This window comes from Saccopteryx bilineata, chromosome 5 (assembly GCF_036850765.1).
Source record: "Saccopteryx bilineata isolate mSacBil1 chromosome 5, mSacBil1_pri_phased_curated, whole genome shotgun sequence".
Taxonomy (NCBI): Eukaryota; Metazoa; Chordata; class Mammalia; order Chiroptera; family Emballonuridae; genus Saccopteryx; species Saccopteryx bilineata.
The window spans coordinates 111,514,263-111,541,645 of record NC_089494.1 but is presented as its reverse complement, the minus strand read 5'-3'; positions in this window follow the sequence as shown (position 1 = coordinate 111,541,645).

Below are 27,383 nucleotides of genomic sequence, written 5' to 3'. Positions count from 1 at the left end.
ATTCACAGACATGTTTCTATTCTCATGACTGAGCAGGCAATGCTGTAATTTGTTCAATACATCCATTTTTTCCCACCCCCTGACAACAGTATCTCTTGAGTTTCTGCCAAGATTGTCTATTGTCTCTATAAGTTTCTGCCCAAAGTGAGTGTTAGAAGGATGCGCTTCAAAAATTAAACAGCAAAAAGCTACAGGTATGTCATTTAACAGGACTAGCAGGCAATGGGGTGATTGGATTCCTCCTACTGTTTTCATTGACAAAAGCTTAATGTTACTAAAGTTTCAAGCTTCAGAAATGAACTCAGTTTATTGAATTTATTGGAGTGGTATTGGTTAATAACATTATTTAGGTTTCAGGTATAAATCATATCTGTATATTGTATCGTGTGCTCATCACCCCAAGTCAAGTCTCCTTTCATCACCATTTATCCCCCTTTGTCCTCTCCTACATCCTTCCTCCCCCTTTCCCTCTAGCAGTCATCATACAATTGTGAATAGGAAGGCTTTTTTTTTCTTTGTTTAATTCCTTCAGCTTTTCTTTTTCTTTTTTTTTTCCAGGGACAGAGAGAGAGGGATAGATAGGGACAGACAGACAGGAATGGAGATAAATGAGAAGCATCAATTATTGGTTTTTCATTGCAACACCTTAGTTGTTCATTGATTGCTTTCTCATATGTGCCTTGACCACGGGGCTACAGCAGAGCGAGTGACCCCTTGCTGAGCCAGCGACGTTGGGTCCAAGCTGGTGAGCTTTGCTCAAAGCAGATGAGCCCGTGCTCAAGCTGGCAACCTTGGGGTCTCGCACCTGGGTCCTCCGCATCCCAGTCTGATGTTCTATCCACTGTGCCACCACTTGGTCAGGCCCTTCAACTTTTCTTAAGGGCAAAACCAAAATTTGTATCTGTTGGTTATTTTTACACTGATATTTTCTAGACAGAGAAACAGAGGAGCAGAAACCCTTAGGAGAAATAAACTCCATGGATAAATACGTCTTCTTTGATAAGCTAAAGTACACCTGTGACACCTTGGCAGAGCCAAATTTATAGACAGGAAATATTCAAATTTAGAATTAATTTGGTCTTTTCATATGCATAGATATTTATTTTCCCCCAATCAAACATGATAACATTAAATCATTTATGTGCATCAGTATAAAAGTTGCTAAGGAAGTATATATACAATATGAGTCAGGAATATGATTTTAAAAAAGAAGTCTCACGTTTTGTTTTTCTACAGACACCAATTTACAATGATGTATGGACCAAAATATCTTCATGAGGACTGTATAAATCATGAAGGAAGATGCAGCATCCCAGGAATGCAAAAAGCCAAGAACAGCTGCACAGTCACATGTCACAGGCGTGGTTTCACTCTACTCTCACTCACCCCACATCCAGTCTGACACTTCGGTGCCATCAGGAGAGAAGGGCTGCCCACGGCATCATCTTGGGAAGGGAAGATGAGAGTGAAGCAGTGTACAATGTTCTGACTTTTTTTGGAGGTTCCTGAAGGACTAGTTTCTATGTGCCTGATATGGAGCACTGATGAAACTTGCATAATTTGGATGCCTGGACTACTGAGAAACAAGTAGAGAGGGTTGCTACTGCAGCCCCACAGAACCTCTTGTACTGCAGATAAACACCAGAGGGAGCAAGAGATTATGAACTCCTGAAAAAGCAGCAAACTTCTTTGATGCGCAATCACACACACAAACCTGTAGAATTCTTCATACCCTCCAAAGTGTCTCAGAATTCCCCCAAATCTCTATGTTACTTGATGATATATCTATATATATGGACTTGCACAGTACCATAAAGTAGACCAATACATGTATTATGTAGGTCCCAGAATTAGACAACAGAAGCAATGGGTCAGAGAGTTTATTGGAAGAAATAATATCCAAAATCAGTCTAAATCTGAGAAACAAAATAACATCTAAATTCAAATAGCCCAAATGACACTTACTAAAGTACACACAAAGAGGACCTCAACTCACCTGAAAATCTTATGGAAAAAGAACAAAGGGGGAGGCCTCAGACTTCCTATTTCAAAGCTCATTATAGTGCTTCAATAAACAAAGCAGTATGAAAGTAGCATGAACAGAGAGCAATAAAACTGAATAAAACACCCAGAATAAAACTCAGTGTATATGGTTGAGTGACTTTCTACAAGGGTGCCAAGCCTGCACAAGAGAAAACATGAGAATTGAGAAGGAATAAATATATGAACAAAGAATAATTAGGGAAATAGGACCCTAAGAATTTATGAAGTAGTGTAAATCAAGTCCAACAAGAGTAATTACTTGGGCAAGGGCTGGGATATTTCTCATTCTAAAAAAGTGAAATAACACATAATAGCATTAGAAATAGTTTCTTGTTTTTATTTATTTATTGGCATGAAATTATCAGTGTAATTGAGTAATGGCTCCTGTTTTTAGAGAATAAGAATTAAACCCTGGAATTAAAAAATGCTTCTCTCTGACCCACCCCATTAGCTCAGTTGGTTAGAGCATCATCCTGAAACATCAAGGTTGTGGGTTCCATCCCTGATTAAAGCAAATATGGGAAGCAATCAATGAATGCACAGCTAAGTGGAAAAACAAATGAATATCTCTCTCCTTTTTCTTTTGCTCTCTCTCTCTCTTGCTCTCTTAGTCTCTCTAAAAATCAATCAATAAAAGAAAGAAAGAAAGAACACATCTGTGAAATTTTCTCACAGAATATATTAAGTCCAAATTCTTCATAGTAACTTTCACAAACCTATAGTTTTTATCCATCTTCCCTATTCAACCCTCCATTAACTAATCAATTACAAACATGCCCTGCTCCAAGTACAATTGACATTTTATGTTGAGTAGACCATGTGGTCACATCTTTAAAAATACTTTATTTTGTCGATATCACTCCTTATATCCACATATAGTTAACTCTTGTAGTAACCTCTTCCGCATGTTGTAACCTCTTCAATACTCAACTCAGTTGTTACCTGTTTCAGAAACCCTTTTATAATACTCTTTTTTAAACTTTTATTTAGAAATTTAACAGGGTGATATTGAAATGAAACAAAGAGAATTTTAGCAGAATTTACTTTCTCTAAAACAAAGAAACTTTTAGCAGAACTTACTTTTTCTAAAAGACTCCCTACTCCTGGCCTTGGGGCTAGTTTTGCAGGCTGTGGCCTTGAGCTAGTTTTGCAAGGTTGCAGATGTAACCAGAATGTTTCTCCCTGAATTAATCCTAAAGGTAAACATTGTAAAGGAGTTTGTTTCACTGCTTTGTTTTACTGCTAGGCTCCCCCTTCCCCCTATTCCCTGGCTAGAATGTAATTTTACCTTTAAAAGCTAGGTCCTGAATGTGTTTAGAGCTGCAAGTTTTTTGGAATGCTAGTTCCCTCGTTGGTCGCTGGCTTTTGAAATAGACTCCTTAATTGATTACTTAATTATGTGGCAAACATCTGTTTCTTGCTGTTCATATATAGCAATATTGATCAATAAGAGTACATAGGTTTCAGGTAAACATTTCTATAGCATTTGAACTGTTGATTATGTTGTAAATCCATCACCTAAAGTCAAATCATTTTCGGTCACCTTATATTTGTCCCTCTTTATGTTCTTTCCACCACCCTTCCCCTACATCCCTTTTTCTAATACTCTTCAACAGATTTTATTTTGTCATATCTCTATACTTTCATAAGACACTGGAATTTCACATACTGTGGCATTTTTAGGTTTAATTTAGATATTTATTTTTCTGCTCATTCCATTAGACACAAATTCTTTAAAGACATTCTCTATTAATTTGGATGCCTATGACCAAGCACATATTCAATAATCAATTAATATTTGTTGAGTAAATAGATGGGCTAATTGATTTACACTTAGGGCTAAATTAGCATGCAGTTAACATACCTGAATAAAGGTACACAGGTACAAGGTGATGGAACAGAATTTACATGAATGAATGTAGACTAAATATGTGATCTCCTTTTGATTAATAATTATAACAATTTAAATAAGATCAATGTGAAATCTATAGCTTCATTAGATAGATAAATTAAGTAAATGTGAACCTAAGCTTGTTAATCAAATCTCAGGATATTGAAATACCCATGTAATCTCTGCTTCCACCAATCTCTATCAAAACCCATACACAAACACTTCAGAAACATGAAGGGGACACTTTTAAGACAAGAATTGTCAATGAATTTACAGAACTAATCATCACAAAAGTTTCACAAGAAAATGCAAGCAGTTTTAATAAAATGTTGTAAAAAGTAATGACTCCTGTAGCACTATGAACAATATTATAACAGTGATTGTTAACAATAATTTATAAGTGCTATCATAAAAATGTTTTTCAAGAAGTAATTATAAAACTAATTATAAAGATAACTACTTTAATAATTAAGTACAATAGCAAAAGAAAGTTCACAAAATGAAAGCTCATACAATGTCATTTTGGAAACCTGAACTTCATGGATATGAAAATATAAATGAGGAAAAAGAAAAAAAGAGGGGCTAGAATTTCAAAGATCTCACTATTTTCTTTAGATCACAGTAATGGCAATATTGATCAATGCATTTCACCAAGATGAAATATTCTTTGCTTTGTGGAACTAAAATAATAAAATAAATTATGCAAATGATTTTTCTAAGCAATTTATGCTGAGTATAATTCTTATGAGTAAAATTTTCAGTAAACAAAACTTTTGAGGGGCATTTCTTCAAAATATCCATTAAAATAAAATGAATCAACCACTTCATCATCACCAGAGCTTGCCACTCTAAATAAAATACAGTAACTATGACCAAGCTCGTAGATAGGGGATTTGGACAATGATATTCACTATGTACTGTATCTTCCTCTTATTGATAGTATCGGGGTCATCTCTCAAGTAGTGGATATGTATACAATTTCATGTGAATCAGAATACATCCAAAATTAAATTTGAGAGAAACTTATATACATGAAGACTTTGAGGCAAGAGAGTGTTTACATAGTTCATGTAATTAAATAAAGATGTGTATAACTGGATTAGAGATATCAAAAACAACAGAATACAGAAGTAATCTGGGGGTCATATCCTGCATGGTCTTTGACTCATAATAAGAATTTTATGTTTTACTCTGAGTTTGGTAATTTTTCACATTATTTTATTAAGAAATTGTATTATACTATGTTATCAGTAAGGAGTGCTCAAGGTATAATTTTGAAAATTAACAATTATATTGCAAATTAAAAATTCTTTTGGTGCCAAACATTATGTAGGATAACACATGAATTTTAGTCACTGTGTACTTTTATCTGTTGTAAAATAAACCAAAGACATTAAGACATGCACACAAACTTCTGGAATGTGAATCTCTGATATTTGTGGGTCATAGTTAGAATTCAAATTTAGAGTATCTTTTCTAGAATCTTAATTATTGCAAGGTTTTTCATACTCTCCTTGACACTTTATATTGTAATTGTCACCTAAATAAATACTAAGTTTTAAAAAATCAAATATAAATTAAGTACTAGCTACTGCAATATGCAATTTTATATAGGTTGAGTACTAATGATCTATGAGTTCTGTTCATCTTTCCCTGACCCCCATCCCCACTCCCGTATTCTGAGTCTAGTATTAAGAATATCAACTTCTGGCCCTGGCTGGTTGGCTCAGTGGTAGAGCGTCGGCCTGGCATGCAAGAGTCCTGGGTTTGATTCCCGGCCAGGGCACACAGGAGAAGCACCCATCTGCTTCTCCACCCCTCCCCCTCTCCTTCCTCTCTGTCTCTCCCCCCCACCCCTCCCACCCCCCCCACCTCTCCCACCCCCTCCACCCCCCCACCCACCCCACCTCTCCCACCCCCTCCACACCCCCCCCACCCCGCAGCCCGGTCAGGCGCATGCGGGAATCTGTCTGATTGCCTTCCTGTTTACAGCTTCAGAAAAATACAAAAAAAAAAAAAAAAAAAAAAAAGCATATCAACTTCTGTTTGAGAAGTAGATAAGGGCTCTTTTCATTATTTTTAAACAGACAACAAAGTTACCTACTTTAAATAAAATCATGGCAAAATTAAACAAAGGCAATTTCTTGCTATAATCATAGTTTTAGCAAACTATTATAAGTATTAAATCATTTGTATTGTTCTAAAAACATGAAATTTATGAAGAATATATTATGCAGTGTATCTAATTTTGTTCTAGTATTGAAAGTTTTCAAATGGCTGCCTGTCTCTCTTCATTCAAATCACATTATTTTGTCACAGACCTCTTCATACAGCAAAATCAATCTGACCTGAATTTAAATTTAGCACAATCATTTATAATACCTGTGTAACTTGAAGAAAATGTTACTTAACCTCTCTGAGTCTCAGCTTTCATATCTGTAAAATAAAGGCAGCAATATAGTAATCACAAGTTTTGTGCATCTTAATAAGATAACTTTTATATATCCTTTTGTATATAATTCACCTATCATATGTAAGCATTTAATAGTCACTTCAAAATATTTGCACATCTTAATCTTCTCAGTATTTTTTTTAAATTTACCTCTGTTCATACTGTCTTTTCACATTTCATTCAGATTTATACTTTCTATAAGTATAATTTCCATGTATAAACACTTTGTCTTCTTATTGAAATGATGAACTAGTCAACAAAATGTTTTTTTTTCTTTTAAAAATAAGAGTAAAGTAAATTCTAAAATATTACTAATGATAGAAATCACAACTTAGAGCATGTAGGATGCTCATAAATATATGTTGTACAAGAAAAAGTAAAAAGAGTAAGTTTCTACACATAGAGTAAAAGAGATAGAAAAAGGTATTTCATGCAAATGGCAATAAAAAGAAGTTAGGGTAGCAATACTTATATCCTACAAAATAGCATTTAAAACAAAGGCTATAGTAAGGGACAAAGAAGATCACTACATAATGATAAAGGGAGCAATCCAACAAGAGGATATGACCCTTGTAAACACTTATGCACCCAACATAGGAGCATCTAAATATATGAAGCAAATCTTATGGACATAAAGGAGAGATTGACAATAATACAGTTATAGTAGGGGATTTTAACACCCTATTAATATCAATAGATAGATCTTCCAGAAAGAAAACTAACAAGGAAATGGTGGCCTTTTAAAAATTTATTAGTGTGACATTGATTAATAAAAATTACATAAGTTTCAGGTGTACAATTTTATAATACATCATCTGTACATTATATTACCTATAATAAATCATCTGTACATTGCATTGTGTGTTCATCACCCCAAGTCAAGTCTTCTTCTGTCACCATTTATCCTCTCTTTACCCTTTTTTATGTTTCTTCAACCTCTTCCTTCCTGGAATGAACATACTGTTGTTGCCTGTGTTTATAAGTTATTTTTTTCTTTGCTTAATCTCTTTACTTTTTTCATCCAGACCTCAATACCAATCCCCTCTGACAGCTCTCATTCTGTTCCCAGTGTCTATGATTTTGTTTCTGTTTTGTTTGTTAGTTTATTTTATTCATTTGATTTTACATATAAGTAAAATCATATGATAGTCATCTTTCTATCTGGCTTATGTAACTTAACATAATGCTTTCTGGGTCCATCCATGCTGTGGCAAAAGTAAGATTACTTTTCTTTTTTACAACTTTATAGTATTCCATTGCATAACCATACTGCAGCTTTTTAATCCACTCATCACGGACTGCTTCCAAATTATGGCTATTGTAAATAATGCTGCAATGAACATAGCAGTGCATACATTCTTTTGAATTAGTGTTTGGGTTTCTTTGAATATATTTCCAGAAGACAAATTGCTGGGTCAAAAGGCAGTTCCATTTTTAATTTTTGAGAAAACTCCATACTGCTTTCCACAGTGGCTGCACCAATCTGCATTTCTACCAACAGTGCACAATGGTTCCCTTTTCCCTGCATCCTTGGCAAATCTTATTGTATGTTGATTTATTAATGACAGCCACTCAACAGATGTGAGGTAATATCTCATTGTGGTTTTAATTTGCATTTCTCTGGTGATTAGTGACATTGAACATTTTTCAATATGTCTATTGGCCATCTGTATGTCTTCTTTGGAGAAGCGTCTATTCAGGTCCTTTGCAGATTTCTTAATTGGATTGTTTGTAGTTTAAGCATTGAGTTTTACAAATTCTTTATAAATTTTGGATATTAAACCTTATCATTGTAACAACAAATACATTCTTCCATTCAGTGGGTTCTTTTCATTTTGTTGATGGTTTCCTTTGCTGGGCAAAATCTTTTTAGTTTGATGTAGTCCCATTTGTTTATTTTTTCTTTTGAAAATTGAAAATAGAGTAAAAAATTGGCTTATTTCTAGAAACTAAAAATTGTAGCTTATTTTAAGAACTTTGTTTTTTCTCTTTCTCTCTTTCTCTTTGTCTCTTTTAGTGAGAGGAGGCAAGGCAAAGAGACAGACTCTCACATGCACCCTGACCAGTATCCACCCAGCAAGCCCACAAAGGAGAGATGCTCTGTTCTTCTGGGGCAATGCTCATAACCCAGATCTTTTTAGACCCTGAGGCAGAGGCCAGGGAGTCATCCTCAGTGCCTGGAACCAACTTCCTCCATTAGAGACATGGCTACAGGAGGGGGGAAAAAGAGAGAGAGAGAGAGAGAGAGAGACAAGTGAAAGGTGATGAATGGAGAAGCAGATGGGCTCTTCTCCTGTGTGCCCTGACCAAGAATTGAACCTGGAATATCTACATGCTGGACTGATACTCTACCACTGAGCCAACTGGCCAGGACTAATTTAAGACCTTTGGATGAACAAAGGTGGAGGCAATTTGCTTCCTTGTGATGTTTCAGTGGCTTTGACTTCTATATGGCATTATGCACAAAGGCGTACAACTCTGGGTAATTAGAATATGGTTCTGACAATCAATCAATACTTTTGGACAAACAGAAGCAATCTAAACATTTAAATATTTGCTTTGAAAAGTTACAATGTTTTTCCCTAGTTTGTCCATGCTTTTAAAATATTAAGCTGCATATAAAGGAAGCACTTACTGTTAAACATACCCCTCCTCTCTATGTAAAGGATAGTAATAAAGTGATATCATACGTCAATGGAACATGTCTTGTTAGCAATAAAGTTTAAATGATCTCCCTACAAAAAAGAGATCCGATGCATCACATAATTACACAGCTAGAAGGAATCTTAGATATAATAGGGTCCAACCTCTCTATTTCACAGATGGTAAAATAAGGTCAGTTAAAAGATAAATTGCTGAAAGTCATGGAGAAGAGAATGCAGATTCTTTGTTGTCTAGCCCATGCCAATTCCAGTACTCTGTACTTTCTTTTACGACCAAAGCTTAATCATTACAAGGTTCCAGAGACACTATTTTAAAATAAATAGATTCAGTTCTGTTTTTAGTATCATGACATAAAATGTAGCAAGTTTCAACTATCTCTCAAATTGTTCCTCACACTGATATTTTTTTTTTGCAATTTTAACATTAGAGTTTTATTTTTGAAACTTCAATTCTGTTTGTTTCTAATGCTCTCTTTTACAATGTTCTTATTATATCTTTATTTTATCAAGACTTGCTAATTTATTAACAGAATTTTCATCTAAATTGATGAAAGGTAACTATTTTTTTTTCCTTGTAACAACACACTTGGCAGGTTTTGGTGTCAGGTATGCTGGCTTGACAGAGCAATTTGGAAAGTGTAACATCTTTCTCTATTCTAGGACCATGTGGCACCCTGTATCTTGTAATATGACCCATCTTTCTCCTCTTCTTCCCTTTCCAAACCTTCCCTTTGGATCTTCTGGAATTACATTGTCCACAATAGAAAAATTATTTAACTTCTTTAAACATTCTCTTCTCATTTTTGTCTTATCTGTAACCTGGTTCTAGTACGCTTTTCTATGACAGTCCTCTCAAGTACTGATTATTTTTCCACTCACATCCTTCATATTAATAGTGTCAAACTAGCATAATTGCTTCCTTTCTCTAGTGAATGTTTCAGGGCATTCCATACCTTATCCACTGCCAAAACACCAAAATAACAACATATCAAATGTTACAAGGTATTAAAGCTTAGGTTTTCATATTATAACATCTGTTGTCTCTTCTTGTTGAAATCTTCATAAAGAGTATAAATATAACAACATTCTTTGGATCACGACTTTGTTTATAAACTTTACATGGTTTCCAACTTCTGGCAAAACATTCTGCAAAACTTAGTCAGATATTTTATCTATTTCATACTTTGATCCCAGTTTAACCTTATAATGTCCATCTCTCAATAATATTACTGGACCAAGCTTTTTTATCTTTCTAAACATGTGTAATTAATATATACTTTTTCACACGTAATTTCTCTGGAATATAGTTTTTGCTCTGTCTGTTCAGCATTTGCCCATTATTCTGTATATCATTTAAATTTGATCTCTTTAATAAAACTCTTTTGACCAATTCAGGAAAAAAGTTTTCTAATTTTATTTTGAACTTCTATGAGGTAACACCACTCATTTATAACTGGTTATTATTAGTTAACTTTTTGTATATATCAAAATTTTCAATTTTATATATATACAGTGTGTCTGTAAAGTCATGGTGTACTTTTGACCGGTCACAGGAAAGCAACAAAAGACGATAGAAATATGAAATCTTCACCAAATAAAAGGAAAACCACCTGACCAGGCAGTGGCACAGTGGATAGAGTGTCGGACTGGGATGAGGAGAATCCAGGTTCAAGACCCTGAGGTTGCCAGCTTAAATGCGGGCTCATCTGGTTTGAGCAAAAAGCTCAACAACTTGGACCCAAGGTCGCTGGCTCGAGCAAGGGGTTACTCAGTCTGCTGAAGGCCCATGGTCAAGGCACATATGAGAAAGCAATCAATGAACAACTAAGGTGTCGCAACGAAAAACTGATGACTGATGCTTCTCATCTGTCTCCATTCCTGTCTGTCTATCCCTCTCTCTGACTCTGTCTCTGTCCCTGTATAAAAAAAAAAAAGGAAAACCCTCCCAGTTTCTGTAGGATGATGTGGCAGCATGTGTGCATGCGCAGATGATGACATAACACCGTGTATACAGCGGAGCAGCCCACGGCCATGCCAGCCGAGATGTGGACAGTACAGAGGAAAGTTCAGTGTGTTCTGTGGCTCGCTAAATTTGAATCTGTGACCAAAGTGCAATGTGAATATCGGTGCGTTTATAACAAAGTACCATCACATAGGAATATCATTACTAGTGGGATAAGCAGTTGACGGAAACTGGCAGTTTGGTGGAGAAACCCCATTCTGCTGGCCATCAGTCAGTGACGAGTCTGTAGAGGCTCTACGGGATAGCTACCTAAGGAGCCCTAAAAAATCTTTGCATGAGCCCACATCGAACTGCACTGAATAGGTATGAAACTGGGAGAGTTTTCCTTTATTTGGTGCAGATTTCACATTTCTATCATCTTTTGTTGCTTTCCTGTGACCGGTCAAAAGTGCACCATGACTTTATGGACACACTGTATATGTGGGATAAGAAGATGTTTAGATGTTTTTTCTTACTCCTCTTACCTAAAAAAGTGTCCAGAATATATCAAATAATAAAAATATTTATTACAACTGCCATCAGATATTGCCTGCAATACTTGTAAGTTTGGGTTAATTCTTCAAGCTTATGAGATTCCCAAAAATGTCTTGAGTTTCTTTCCTTCCCGTCTCTCAAGAAAGTGACCTTTGACTCTTACCTAGAAAGATTTATCATAAACCACATGAACAAGCAAAGTACCAGGCCATTTCTCCAGGACATTATATTGGCTTTCAAAGTGAATCACAATTCTTGAAAGTTTTCTGTCCAGAGTTCAGACATGCTATTCCAGTCAAAGTCTTCGTTAATAAAACTATAATTGTAAACTGTTTTTGTGTCTTATAAAGAGAACTGATTCTCCTTGGATTATGTAAACAAATATATTATCATTACACTAATACTTACTTATTACGAGTTGCCAGTTTCCGCCCTGGCTGGATGGCTTGGTTGGTTAGCACACTATCCTGAAGAGTTGCCAGTTTCTAAAGGGATCAAGCAGGGAGAAAAATATAAAGGTCTTAATATTGTTTATAAAAATATGTTTTATTAAATTGCTTTAAGAAACAAGTTTTCTTGTATCTAAAAAACAAAATGATTTAAAAATCAATAATATTTTGAACAAAGTCAAGGAAAAAATAATTTTCAGTTTATCTAGTCCCAAACAATATCTGTTTATTTTGATTATTCTCTTGTGGTTCAAAGGTATGACTTGAATATTTATCTTCAAAAATCTATCTTTTAGAACAAGTTTTTCTTCTTTTTATGGATCTTCCTGAAGATGTAATTTAATTGTAAATACATGGTTATAGACCTCATTATAATACAGTTGACTATAAAATTTGTTTTTTGTAACAGTATATTAAGATAACAATCAGAATGATAAAAAAAAGTACATCAGAACTTTATAGACTCTTGGAGATTTTTACAAGATTTCCAGATTATTTACTTTAGTAAATACACACACAAATAGAATACAGTTATCATTATTATTTTTATATTCTTAAAAGGTTTCTCATGTAATTTCAAGCATATTAAATAGGCTAATTAGTTTTAAATGTTTCTTTTGCTTTTTCCCTGTACACAGACCTTCTGCATAAGAACAAATATTTGCAACTTATGTAAACCATCTGTAACTTTTTTAGCCCTTTTTCAAATTCATTTAGAAATGACTATTTTAGCCCTGGCTTGTTGGCTCAGTGATAGAGTGTCAGCCTGGCGTGTGAATGTCCTGTGTTCTATTCCTGGTCAGGGCACACAGGAGAAGAAACCATCTGCTTCTCCAACCTTGCCTCTCCTTCTCTCTCTCTCTCTCTCTCTCTCTCTCTCTCTTTATCTTTCTCTTTCTCTCTCTCTCCCCTCCCACAGTCCCGGCTTGATTTGTACAAGAGAGTTGACCTCAGGCACTGAGGATGGCTCCGTGGCCTTCGTCTCAAGCACTAAAAAAATGTCTCTGTTGCACATCAATGGAGCAACATATCCAGATGGGCAGAGCATCACTCCTTTGTGGGTTTGTCGGTGGATCCCGGTCAGGGCACATGCACAAGTCTGTCTCTTTTCCTTCCTTCCTTTCACTAAAATAAAAAAAATAAAATAACTACTATATTCTAGAACAATGTATTTTCAATACTTGTCTTTTAAAAATATATCTTTATATTTTTATTACTAGAACTGTATAGTTCCTTTCCATTTTAATTAGAATTCCTAAATTTTAGAAACTTTAGCTTTTAGTAATAATCAAAAGTAGATAATCAGCATTTTTTAGATTGATATTTTTATAAACATATTTTATAGCTTTTAGAAATAGGATTTAAAATTCCATTCTATTTATGTTTAAATGCACATTTCTCTAATATTCCAATTTCAAAACAACAACGTCCAGCATATCTAAATACAAGAATGAGACCATTTTATACAGTATATGTAGTCAGCATGCTTGTCATTTATTTAGTTTGATTTTAAAGCTGTCATTGTCTAATTTTGCACACAAAAAAATTGAGGCCTCAAAAGAGTTACATTTTGGCTATCGTAAGTTGATATTATTTCATAAGTTTATAAGTTAACCAATCAGCCAGAATTTACCCCAAAGGGCTGTTAACATGAACAGAGGTCCCCCTCCCATTTTTACCAGTAGGGAACTATAAAACCAAAACCAGTAACCAGAAGGCACCTGAGCCTGATGACTAATGTAGGCCATAACCCAGAATTAGCACACATGAAGCCCAGAAATACACTTTTCAATACAGTCTCAAGGGACCACAATGGAGGAAGCTGGGAGGCAGACAGGGTTAGACTCCCCTGAGTAAATAGGTTCTCAGCAGCTGCGGGGGAACTCCATGCTCACGAACTCAGGGCCCCATACCCAGGCAGCTTAGAGCACTCCTGCCAAGAGAAACTTGTCAGAGGTCTAGAAGTAATCCCACTAGAGTTGCCAAAATTTAATATGGGGACAAGGCTGGAGCTTCTGTTGTCTGTTGTTATAAAGTCAATGCACAGGGAGAGGACTGAAGTAAATATAGCGTCTTAATGAGTTGCCAGCAAAACTGAGAAGGCAGAGGGCTTTGGATCCAAAGTCTGCCTTAATGGTTTCAGTTTGAAAGCCTCTTTTACAGGGTGATCAGAACTAGTTAGGGAGGGGAAAGGAATATGGTTACATGTCCTTTCTCAGGTTGATTCTGTTCTCCATTAGGCTTTTTAACACGTCTATCAGCCTTGAAGAAAAGGTTTCTGGCCTTGTTCCTCCTTTTCTCAAGGATTTGGATTGGGTCTGTGAATTTCATGGTCAGGGTTGTGAACTCTTGCATTTGACCTGGTTTTTCAGGCCTGATATTAGAGCTAAGGAAGCAGTTAGCTGGCATATGCCTGAAAACAAACAAACAAACAAACATTCAGATAATTCTACAATATAGAAGTATAAGATTAATATATTTGGAATATGTCTACTGTCTGCCCCCATGAATTACAATGTTAGTGGGGGAGGGGATTTTAAGCCGTTTCTCAAAATATTGCATATGCAAAGACATAGAGATGTATGAGCAAGCACAACTAAATATTTATTAATTTATGGATTGAAGACTTGGTGGTATTGGCAATGCTAATGAGAAATGAGTCATAAGAATCAATTCCTCAATGAAGTAGGTATGCAAAAGTCATGGTAAAAAAACAATATTTGGAAATCTTTGCTACTAAACCCTTATTAAATGGTTTCCTTTAAGCACTCATGACTTTGAATAGTAAACAGAACTTGATCTGATTTTGAAAAAGACAATCCTTAAGAAGAATTTAATTACTCATTAATTAAACTTCAAACAAGCCTGAATTTTGATATGCATTTACAACCTCTTTTTGTTTTGCTTTTAGCCTTCTACTAAGTATTTTCAAATGAGCCAGACTTTAGTTTTCTTTCTTGCTTTACAAATGATTTGATTGTGCATTTTTGTTGAATTTCAGCAGACATCAAAATATTTAACTCTCTTTTTTCATATTTTCATATTTCATTGCTTGAATATTTTATCTTCTCAGTAAAGTTAGAAAAATCTGCAAGTTACTCATTTGTCTGCCTACAATTGTGGCACTTGACTTTCAGCCTTCTGACATCCTTCAGGTGATGGTACATTCCTGTGTGTCAAAGAGAGCTCGTAACAAGAGGAGTGCATAAAACAGGAATCAGAGTAAAATGTTCTTTTTCCAAGACTTTGAGTAACCTCAGTATTTCCGGCTCATTAGTGTCCTCCTCCTGTTCTCTAAATTCCTACCTCTCTGCACTGCTAATACCTGCCTACTCCTTCCTGCTCTAAGCTAACTTGGCTAATTTTAGTCCTTTTCCTTTTAAACCAAATGAAATAGAGACTGATGTAATCCTTAGCTCGGAACCTGCCTTGTTGGTCTGGTTTTTGAATTTATCTTAATCTGATCCTATTACCAACTATTATTTAAACCATCTATAATTACTACATTTATTAAATTTCATGAAAATATCATATCAAGCACTTTGTATGCTTTATATATTACAGTTCATTTAGTCTAAATATTAACCCTGAAATTCAGATTTTATATCTTGATGTAGAAGGGGAGAAAACTGTCACAAAATTTAAATTACTGGCTTAAAGACATTTATATAAATGATGAAACAAAGATTCTCATCCATTTATTCTGATTTCAATACTATTCTCAATTTGCCACATTTACAGACCAACCCAATAGTAAACCTCATCAGTTAATCAATGAGCCAAAAACATATTACACTTCTTAACTTTGTGTAGGCCTCAAATTACCAGATTCCAGAGAGTAAGTCAAATTAAATGTAGAAACGAATCTGAAAGACAAACTAAGGTTTTATGTTAAACACTAAACTGACACATATTTTAACGATGTGGACAAAAAAATTAAAATTAATATATATATTACATATGCATATTTGTATATTTATTTATGTGTGTATATGTGGATAGAAATTTACAATTTAGACCCAATATAGGAACACTTATTTGTTCGTAGGCTTATAAGTTATTGGTCTAGCTCAACATTTCGTGTATGTTAAGAAGAATAACCACACTATTTTATGAGGCAAAGTAAACAACCAATAGCAAAATCAAACACAGCATAGAAAAAAATAGTTTATTTATCTGATCATTATGAATTATTACGATATAAAATTCATCTTTTAAACTTAGAATTTAGTAAGTACCTATACAGGTTCCTTGGAAACTATAAAGATGGTCTTAATTAAGAGTGAAATTACTTTTACTTGTATGAATATAAAATTTGTGCAGAATACTTTTTTCATTGAATCCACTAAGTAGATAATATGCTTAAAGGAAATAGTTATTATTTTAATTAGAATATTATCATTTGAGACTATTTTATTATAAATTTTTTATTTAACTTTCTCACCCACTAAGTTTGCAAACACATTATAAGCATTAATTCTAAACTAATCCACTAAATTAGCTAACCTTTAGACCCTTAAAAGTTATTCTTATCTTATATCTTAAAAATAAAAATGTACATAATATTGGTGCAAAATTTCAGAGAGTTTTGATTTTTTACCAGGATCTAGAAACTGCCTAGTATAGAATAAAATTTTCTATGCTCGTAATGTATTTTTCAAAATTATCTATATTTCTTTGTAATGCTTTCCTTTTTTCTAAAATTATTAATTTGCAATTAATATTGTGATACATATATAGTTATACTTTTATGAGGCTAGAAATTGAGGTTAAATTTATAATTAGCTATCACAATTATATTCACCTGAATGGATAAACTTATCTATTCTTCTGACACTGAATATTAATTAATGAAAAAAATTTCACTTCAATTTCAGCATTAGCTTTTCCTAAATTGTTTAATTTGGAGCATGATTCTTATCCTAACTCAGCCTAATTTCCTTCATTTGTAAAATAAAATAAGACACACAGCAGACCTGGTTGTTGTAAAAATAAATGATATAATGTATACTCATACTATTAAAATCTTGATTAGTACAAGGAAGTCTATAAATAATAGTAATTATTAGCATCATTACTGTTATTAATTTTTACTCTACTTACTGTCTACCAGAGCAATTTAATTATTCTTATTTCATTTTTTTAAATTACACTTTAATTTTTTTTTGTTTCATGCTTTAAATTCAATGTGGAATGAAATAAATCATAAGATAAATAAATAGATTTAAATGTTTTTTGTTTTTTTATCTTTTATTTATTTTTTATTTATGATTCTAATTTGTGTTTACATAGATTCAAGTGTCCAACTGAATACACTTGAAATAATATTTTTCCAATGTTACTGCAAATACTTTGTAATAATCAGTAAATTTAAAATAAAAACCTAGTTTTTAATATATCAGTATAATTTTTTCTTATTAACTTATACAAAAAAAGGCTGAGTGGATGACATTGTATAACTTTAAAACTATACTGATCATTTTTCCTCTTATATACATTCACAATGAATGTTAGATGGCTAATTACAAAATAAATGCTATTAACACTATTATAAAATTTTTTATTTTAGTTATTTGTACTACCATTCCCTTCACTGACAGAAAATAGAAATTAATCATTTTGTGACATCTGAATTCCCTAATACTTTTTAATTTAATTGGATATAATTTTGTTGCCAGCAATAATATCTGATAGGGTATCATTTTTAAGCAATTTTGTGTAATTTTTTTCATATTTTTTATCTTAACATAGCTGAACTATAGAATTGTTTTTGCCTCCACTGGGGAACAAATTTTTTTACATTTTCTATTGCGTGAGGTTTTAGAACTGTTTCTTTTTTTTTTTTTAATAAATTTTTTTTAATAAATTTTTATTAATGGTAATGGGATGACATTAATAAATCAGGGTACATATATTCAAAGAAAACATGTCTAGGTTATTTTGTTATTAAATTATGTTGCATACCCCTCGCCCAAAGTCAGATTGTCCTCCGCCACCCTCTATCTAGTTCTCTGTGCCCCTCCCCCTCCCCCTAAATCTCTCCCTCCCTCCCTCCCTCCCATGTCCTCTCTCCCCCCACCTCTGGTAACCACCACACTCTTGTCCATGTCTCTTATTCTCGTTTTTATGTTCCACCAATGTATGGAATCATGTAGTTCTTCTTTTTTTCTGATTTACTTATTTCACTCCGTATAATGTTATCAAGATCCCACCATTTTGCTGTAAATGATCTGATGTCATCATTTCTTATGGCTGAGTAGTATTCCATAGTGTATATATGCCACATCTTCTTTATCCAGTATTCTATTGAAGGGCTTTTTGGTTGTTTCCATGTCTTGGCCACTGTGAACAGTGCTGCAATGAACATGGGGCTACATGTGTCTTTACGTATCAATGTTGCTGAGGTTCTGGGGAATATACGCAGTAGAGGGATTGCTGGGTCATAAGGTAGTTCTATTTGCAGTTTTTTGAGGAACCACCATACTTTCCTCCATAATGGTTGTACTACTTTAAGTCCCACCAACAGTGGATGAGGGTTCCCTTTTCTCCGCAGCCTCTCCAACATTTGCTATTACCCGTCTTGTTGATAATAGCTAATCTAACAGGGGTGAGGTGCTATCTCATTGTAATTTTGACTTGCATTTCTCTAATAACTAATGAAGCTGAGCATCTTTTCATATATCTGTTGGCCATTTGTATCTCTTCCTGGGAGAAGTGTCTGTTCATGTCCTCTTCCCATTTTTTTATTGGATTGTTTGTTTGTTTGTCGTTGAGTTTTATGAGTTCTTTGTAAATTTTGGATATTAGGCCCTTATCTGAGCTGTTGTTTGAAAATATCATTTCCCATTTAGTTGGCTGTCTGTTTATTTTGATATCAGTTTCTCTTGCTGAGCAAAAGCTTTTAATTCTGATGTAGTCCCATTCATTTATCTTTGCCTTCACTTCTCTTGCCATTGGAGTCAAGTTCATAAAATGTTCTTTAAAACCCAGGTCCATGATTTTAGTACCTATGTCTTCTTCTATGTACTTTATTGTTTCAAGTCTTATATTTAGGTCTTTGATCCATTTTGAATTAATTTTAGTACACGGGGACAGGCTGTAGTCGAGTTTCATTCTTTTGCATGTGGCTTTCCAGTTTTCCCAACACCATTTGTTGAAGAGGCTTTCTTTTCTCCATTGTGTGTTGTTGTCCCCTTTATCAAAGATTATTTGACCATATATATGTGGTTTTATTTCTGGGCTTTCTATTCTGTTCCATTGGTCTGAGTATCTGTTTTTCTGCCAATACCATGCTGTTTTGATTATCGTGGCCCTATAATATAGTTTAAAGTCAGGTATTGTAATGCCCCCAGCTTCATTCTTTTTCCTTAGGATTGTTTTTGACTATTCGGGGGTTTTTATAGTTCCATATAAATCTGATGATTTTTTGTTCCATTTCTTTAAAAAATCTCATAGGGATTTTGATGGGAATTGCACTAAATTTATATATTGCTTTGGGTAATATGGCCATTGTAATTATATTTATTCTTCCTATCCAAGAACAAGGAATATTTTTCCATCTCATTGTGTCTTTTTCTATTTCTCTTAATAATGCCTTGTAGTTTTCGTCATATAGGTCCTTTACATTCTTTGTTATGTTTATTCCTAGGTATTTTATTTTTTTTGTTGCAATTGTGAGGGGATTATTTTTTTGAGTTCGTTTTCTAATATTTCATTGTTGGCATATAGAAAGGCTATGGACTTTTGTATGTTAATTTTGTATCCTGCGACCTTACTGTATTGGTTTATTGTTTCTAATAATCTTTTTGTGGAGTCCTTCGGGTTTTCGAGGTATAGGATCTTATCATCAGCAAAAAGTGATACCTTTACTTCTTCTTTTCAGATATGGATGCCTTTTATTTCTTTGTCTTGTCTAATTGCTCTGGCCAGAACTTCTAGCACCACGTTAAATAAGAGTGGAGAGAGTGGACAACCCTGTCTTGTTCCTGATTTAAGGTAGAAAGTCCTCAGTTTTATGCCATTTAATATGATGTTGGCTGATGGTTTATTATATATGGCCTTAATCATGTTGAGATATTTTCCTTCTATACCCATTTTGTTGAGAGTCTTAAACATAAAATTGTGTTGTATTTTATCAAAAGCCTTTTCTGCATCTATTGATAAGATCATGTGGTTTTTGTTCTTTGTTTTGTTGATATGGTGTATTACGTTAACCGTTTTTGCGTATGTTGAACGATCCTTGAGATTCTGGGATGAATCCCACTTGATCATGATGTATTATTTTTTTAATATGTTGTTGTATTTGGTTTGCCAGTATTTTGTTTAGTATTTTAGCATCTGTATACATTAGAGATATTGGTCTGTAGTTTTCTTTCTTTGTGCCATCCTTGCCAGGTTTTGGTATGAGGGTTATGTTGGCCTCATAAAATGTGTTTGGAATTATTGCTTCTTCTTCAATTTTTTGGAAGACTTTGAGTAGAATAGGAACCAAGTCTTCTTTGAATGTTTGATAGAATTCACTAGTATAACCGTCTGGGTCTGGACTTTTATTTTTGGGGAGGTTTTTAATAGTTTTTTCTATTTCCTCCCTGCTGATTGGTCTGTTTAGGCTTTCTGCTTCTTCATGACTCAGTCTAGGAAGGTTGTATTGTTCTAGGAATTTATCCATTTCTTCTAGATTGTTGTATTTGGTGGCATATAATTTTTTATAGTATTCTACAATAATTCTTTGTATATCTATGATGTCTGTGGTGATCTCTCCTCTTTCATTTTGGATTTTATTTATTTGAGTCCTGTGCCTTTTTTCCTTGGTAAGTCTTGCCAAGGGTTTGTCAATTTTGTTGATCTTTTCAAAGAACCAGCTCCTTGTTTTATTGATTTTTTCTATAGTTTTTCTGTTCTCTATTTCATTTATTTCTGCTCTGATTTTTATTATCTCCTTTCTTCAGCTGGTTTTGGGTTGTCTTTGTTCTTCTTTTTCTAGTTCCTTAAGGTGTGAAGTTAAGTGGTTCACTTCGGCTCTCCCTTGTTTTTTCATATATGCCTGAAGTGATATGAACTTTCCTCTTATTACTGCTTTTGCTGCATCCCAGAGATTCTGATATGTCGTATTTTCATTTTCATTTGTCTGTATATATCTTTTGATCTCTGCACTTATTTCTTCTTTGACCCATTCATTTTTTAGAAGTATGTTGTTTAGTTTCCACATTTTTGTGGGTTTTCCCCCTCTTTTTTGCAGTTGAATTCTAGTTTCAAGGCTTTATGATCAGAAAATATGCTTGGTACAATTTCAATTTTTCTAAATTTGCTGATATTGTCTTTGTGGCCCAACATATGGTCAATTCTTGAGAATGTTCCATGTACACTAGAGAAAAATGTATACTCTGTCGCTTTGGGATGAAGTGTCCTGTAGATGTCTATCATATCCAGGTGTTCTAGTATTTTGTTTAAGGCCACTATATCTTTATTGATTCTCTGTTTGAATGACCGATCTAGAGCCGTCAGCGGTGTATTGAGGTCTCCAAGTATATTGTATTTTGTTAGTTTTTGTTTTAAGGTCAATAAGTAGCTGTCTTATATATTTTGGTGCTCCTTGGTTTGGTGCATATATATTAAGGATTGTTATGTCTTCTTGATTCAACTTCTCCTTAATTATTATGAAATGACCATTTTTGTCTCTGAGTACTTTTTCTGTCTTGTAGTCAGCATTATTAGATATGAGTATTGCTACACCTGCTTTCTTTTGGGTGTTGTTTGCTTGGAGTATTGTTTTCCAGCCTTTCACTTTGAATTTGTTTTTATCCTTGTTGCTTAGATGTGTTTCTTGTAGGCAGCATATAGTTGGATTTTCTTTTTTAATCCATTCTGCTACTCTGTGTCTTTTTATTGGTAAGTTTAATCCATTTACATTTAGTGTAATTATTGACACTTGTGGGTTCCCTACTGCCATTTTATAAATTGCTTTCTGTTAGTTTTGTATCTTGTTTGATTCTTCTCTTTTGTTTTTCTATCATTTGTTTTTGTTTGTTTGTGTTCCATACTTCTTTCCTCTGTTGCTACCTTTTTTAAGTCCAGTGTTTTTGTGGTGGTTTTTTCAAGGGTGGTTACCATTAAGTAATGAAAAGTGTACCTACCATATTCATTGTAGTACCCTATCTTATGAGTATTTCTGCACTTCATCGTCCTTTGCTACTGTTAATCTCCATCCTCTCCCCCCTTTTTTTCTTTTGTTGTCACAGTTTAAGTTTGGTTTTATTGTGTTCTTGGTGGAGCTGTTACTTGTGGTGTTGTTTTCTTTTGTTCTTTGAATCTGGTTGGAAAGCCCCCTTCCTGGAGTGGGGGCTTTCTGCTGATAAATTCTCTCATCTTTTCTGTATTTGTGACTGTTTTTATATCTCCTTCGTACTTGAAAGATAGCTTTGATGGGTATAGTATTCTTGGCTGAAAGTTCCTCTCTTTCAGGGCTTTAAGTATTGGGGTCCACTCTCTTCTAGCTTGTAGAGTTTCTGCTGAGAAATCTGATGATAATCTAATAGGCCTTCCTTTATATGTTGTACTCTTCTTTTCCCTGGCTGCCTTGAGAATTTTTTCTTTGTCATTGGTTTGTGTCATCTTTATTATGATGTGCCTTGGAGTGGGTTTGTTGGGGTTAAGAAAACTTGGTGTTCTGTTTGCTTCTTGAATTTGAGGCTTTCGTTCTTTCCACAGGCTTGGAAAGTTCTCATCTATTATTTGTTTGAGTATATTCTCCATTCCATTTTCTTTCTCTTCTCCCTCTGATATACCTATTATTCTTATGTTATTCTTTCTGATGGAGTCAGACAATTCCTGTAGGGCTTTTTCATTTTTTATTATTTTTGAGTCTCTTTCTTCTTCTCTCTGTTGTGCCTCAAGTTGTTTGTCTTCTATTTCACTAATCCTATCTTCTATCTGGGCTGTTCTGTTAGCTAAGCTTGTTACCTCGTTTTTCAGCTCGTGAATTGAGTTTTTCATTTCTGTTTGATTTGTTTTTATAGTTTCAATTTCCTTGGTAATATATTCTTTGTGTTCATTGAGTTGTTTTCTGATCTCCCTAAATTGCTTTTCTGTGTTTTCTTGTATATCTCTGAGTATTTTTAAGATTTCTATTTTAAATTCTCTGTCATTTAGCTCCAAGGCTTCCAATATGTTAAGTCTTTTCTCCATAGATTTTTCCACATGTATTTGTGTTACGTCTCTTTCTTTTGTATCCATAATATTCGATTTCCTCTTTCTTATTGGCATCTGAGGGTGGTCTTGTTGATAGCACACAGGCGCACTCCCTCCTCGGCTTGAATGAACGTCCCTGCGGTAGTTAGCTTCCTCCACACCCTTGTCTCTCAGATTCAAGTGATAACAGTCTTTTCGCTTTCAGTTTGTGTGGAACTCCGGAATGCTCCGAGGATAAATTTTTCTGTTTCTAGTTGATAAATTTGTTGTGATTTTGGGGAGATCTGTCGGACGCGCTGCTCATGGCGCCATTTCCGTGACGTCACTTAGAACTGTTTCTATACATTTCTGCATCGCCGATTCAAAATCTGAAATCAGTCTTTTGGTGCATGCTCTTGTTTTATGCAATTTTAATTTTTTTGTTACAGTTAATGGCATGCATTGGTTTTTAAATTGGAGTGAAAGGGCAATGACTCTTGGATTGAACATAACCACAAGGCAATTAATGTTTTACAAATATCACTTTTACATAATTATAGTTTTTTTTAATGTAACAAATCATTATCTGATAAAAAAAAAACACCCTCTTATTTTGTTTTAAGATTGAATCATGGTTTCTTTGAGTAGGCATAAATGTAAGAATAGTCCTGACACCTTCTGTTATATATGTGGCTGTTACACACTTCAACATCAAAGGTACAATATTTCATCATTTGTGACACGTGCATATATTGCCTATTTCAAGTTCCCCTTGGCGATCAAGACAAGAATTGGGCTCCTCATATTGTGTGTCATAACTGTGAGAAAATGCTTTGTGAGTGGAGAAAAGGAGAATGCAAAGGAATGCCTTTTGGTATTCCCATGGTTTGGCGTGAACCTAAGGACCACAGCAGTGCCTATTATTTCTATCTGATCCATACAAAGGGCATCGGCAAGAAAAAACAGCATATGATCGCATATCCTAATATTTCTTCAGCAATACAACCTATCCCACACTCTGAGACTCTCTTTGTTCTAGGTTTTGATGGTTTTATTTCTTCTAAGGACAAAGAAAGTGAACATGGTGATCAATTGTATTTTGATAAGATGCATGAGGAAATGGTTATAGAATCTGAAGGATCTTCTTCTGATGTCAAGCAATCATTAACCCCTCAGCACTTTAGCCAACCTGAATTGAATGACTTGGTAAGAGCTTTGGGCCTATCAAAGAAAGCAGCTGAGTTATTAGCCACCAGGCTTCAAGAAAATAATGTACTTCATCAGTCAGCTAAAGTATCCCATTTCAGGAAGCTTGAACAAATTTTTTTTTAATTTTTTTTATTTTATTTATTCATTTTAGAGAGGAGAGAGACAGAGAGAGGAGAGAGAGACAGGGGGGAGGTGCTGGAAGCATCAAATCCCATATGTGCCTTGACCAGGCAAGCCCTGGGTTTCAAACTGGCAACCTCAGCATTTCCAGGTTGACGCTTTATCCACTGCGCCACCACAGGTCATGCTTGAACAAATTTTTGTGGGCTTTATTCCAAAGACAAACATTTTACTTACTGTCATGATATCAGTAGTCTTCTCAGACAGCTAGGTGTTACCATTTACAGTCCAAGAGAATGGCGACTATTTCTTGGCAGCTCTATATGGAGTTTGAAATGTGTTCTCCTACACAATGGCAATGTATATGCAGCAGTTCCAATTGGTTATTCAACTCATCTGCGAGAAGATTATAATGACATAAAAATTGTCCTCGACATTCTGAAGTATGAGGAGCATAACTGGACCATTTGTATGGATCTTAAAATGGTAAATTTCCTGCTAGGAAAACAGAGAGGTTTCAAGAAGTATCCTTGCTTTCTGTGTTTGTAGGAAAGCCGAGCTCCAGAGAAACACTGGACACAGAGGAGTGGCCAAAATGTGAAGCTCTGGAAGTAGGGATGCAAAATATTGTGAATGAACCTGTAGTTAATCGAGACAGGATCATTTTCCCCCCACTTCACATCAAACTTGGCTTAATGAAGCAGTTTGTTTAGGCTTTGAATAAAGAAAGTGAATGCGGCCCTGGACGGTTGGCTCAGCGGTAGAGCGTCGGCCTGGCGTGCGGGGGACCCGGGTTCGATTCCCGGCCAGGGCACATAGGAGAAGTGCCCATTTGCTTCTCCACACCCCCCCCCTTTCTCTCTGTCTCTCTCTTCCCCTCCCGCAGCCAAGGCTCCATTGGAGCAAAGATGGCCCAGGCACTGGGGATGGCTCCTTGGCCTCTGCCCCAGGTGCTAGAGTGGCTCTGGTTGTGGCAGAGCGATGCCCCAGAGGGGCAGAGCATCGCCCCCTGGTGGGCAGAGCGTCGCCCCTGGTGGGCATGCTGATTGGATCCCAGTCGGGTGCATGCGGGAGTCTGTCTGACTGTCTCTCCCCGTTTCCAGCTTCAGAAAAAAAAAAGAAAGAAAGTGAATGCTTTCAACATATTATTTCTGTTTTTCCTGCCTTGTCTTTCGAGAAGATAGAAGTAGTTGTATTAGATGGACCTCAAATTTGAACCCTCATACTTGACAAAGAATTTGCCAGGAAGATGAATAAGGAGGAGAAAGCAGCATGGCAGTCTTTTGTGGCAGTTACAAAGAACTTCCTTGGCAACAAAAAAGCAGAAATCTATAAACTTCTAGTTCAAAGGATGTTGTTTTCTTTCCACAATATTGGATGGAACATGAGCGTTAAGATTCACCTCCTGACAGGAATTGCATTGAATTTGTATATTGCTTTGGGTAGTATGACCATTATGGAAAAAAGTATGGTGGTACCTCAAAAAACTAAAAATAGAACTACCATATGACCCAGCAATCCCTCTACTATGTATATACCTCCAAAACTCAAAAACACTGGTACGTAAAGACACATGCAGCTCATGTTCACTGCAGCATTGTTCACAGTGGTCAAGAAATGGAAACAACCAAAAAGCCCTTCAATAGATGATAGGATAAAAAGATGTGGTACATATATACTATGAAACACTACTTATTCAGTCATAAGAAATGATGACATCGGATTGTTTACAACAACATGAATGGACCTTGATAACATTATACTGAGTGACATAAGTAAATCAGAAAAAATTAAGAACTGTATGATTCCATACATAGGTGGGACATAAAAATGAGACTAAGATACATAGACAAGAATGTGGTGGTGGTTATGGGGGAGGATGGGGTGGGGAGAGGGGAGGAGCACAAAGAAAACCAGATAGAAGGTGAAGGAAGACAATTTGACTTTGGGTGATGGATATGCAACATAATCAAATGTCAAGATAACCTGGAGATGTTTTCTCTGAACATATGTACCCTGATTTATTAATGTCACCCCATTAAAAGTAATAAAAAAACAAAAAAAAAGATTCACTTCCTGAACAGTCACCTTGACAAGTTTCCCAATTATCTTGGAGCTGTTAGTGATGAGCAGACTACTGCTGGAGCATCAAACGAGATTGTCCTCAACAAATACACAAATGCATGAGCTACAAACGCAAATTTTTGCCTAAATAGAATTGAAATAAGTTTTGTGCAAATTTTATGATTAAAATAATTGTTTTAATATGTTCTATTTTGATATTGTAGACAAATTCTGATGCAATCATAATTTTAGTGTATTAGTGTATTTACTGCATGATATATTTTTACAAAGATTATGCTCAAGAAGACATTCTACTTCATTATGTTAAACTAAATGTTGAAAATTTTACAATAAGATGAAAATCTAAAATCTTAAATTGCAAAATAACTGTAGCTTACAAAAAAAAACTGTCAGATTTGAGATCAGCACACTTGAATTAGGTAAGAACAAGTGTTTTTGTGGATGCAACAAAAATTTTGTTCCCTAGTACATCATTAAAGATCTTAATATTTACATCATTTTTATCTACTGCATCATAGGGGATAGAGAAGGATATATTAATATTATCATAAATTTCTAAAGGAGGGTCCCATCTGATTGTTGTAATTCAGGCAATATTAGATTAAAGTCTGTGCTTCTTGAAATTACATAGAATTTAAGTCCTTTCTTTCTTGTTACAAAATATTTCATGTGTGGCATTAGTGAAGGTCCCACTTGCCACTATATTAAAATATTTGTTACTTCTTAGAACACCATCTGCTTGCTAAATAATCCTGTGTTAAAATTAGAGTTTTCCTCTAAGTGTATTCCTCATTTTGTATTCAGCTCT